Source organism: Triticum aestivum, chromosome 7B (genome assembly GCF_018294505.1).
Source record: "Triticum aestivum cultivar Chinese Spring chromosome 7B, IWGSC CS RefSeq v2.1, whole genome shotgun sequence".
Lineage (NCBI taxonomy): Eukaryota > Viridiplantae > Streptophyta > Magnoliopsida > Poales > Poaceae > Triticum > Triticum aestivum.
In genome coordinates, this window is record NC_057813.1 from 119,764,871 (window position 1) to 119,765,689 (window position 819).

Genomic DNA, 819 nt, shown 5'->3' on the forward strand with positions numbered 1-819 from the left:
AACTCTCAAAAGGTTTCAAGTTGGCATGGTATCACCATTTCACCCACATAGCATGTGAAAGAAAGTACAGAGGCTTACGGCACAAACTGGATGCACTTCGTGTACAAAATAGATAATCTCCTTCGAAGTATCAGGGTTTTATACGGAAACTCGTCTGTGACAAATGGATTTCATTTTCTGAAGTTATTTGAACTCCATAGTTTTTCTATGTTCAAAATGCACCATTCAAAGTCACATATTCAATTTACCACCCTTTCCGACTTCATTTGTTATTTTTCATGCATTTACTGATTATTTTGAGCTATAAGACGATGAAAATGAAAATCATTTGAAATTAACTCTGAAAAGGTTCCAAGTTGGCATGGTATCATCATTTCACCCACATAGCATGTGAAAGAAAGTACAGAGGCTTACGGCAAAAACTGGATGCACTTCATGTACAAAACAGACAATCTCCTTTGAGGTATCAGGGTTTCATACGGAAACTCGTCTGTTACAAAGGGATTTCATTTTTTTGAACTTATATGAACTCCATAATTTTTCTGTGTACAAAATGCACCATTCAAAGCCACATCATCAATTTACAACCCTTTCCGACTTCATTTGTTACTTTTCATGCATTTACTTATTATTTTGAGCTATCAGACCAGGAAATTGAAAAGCATTTGAAATGAACTCTAAAAAGGTTCCAAGTTGGCATGGTATCATTATTTCACCCATATAGCATGTGCAAGAAAGTACAGAAGCTTACGTCAAAAACTAGATGCACTTCGTGTACAAAACAGACAATCTCCTCTGAAGTATCAGGGTTTCATACGG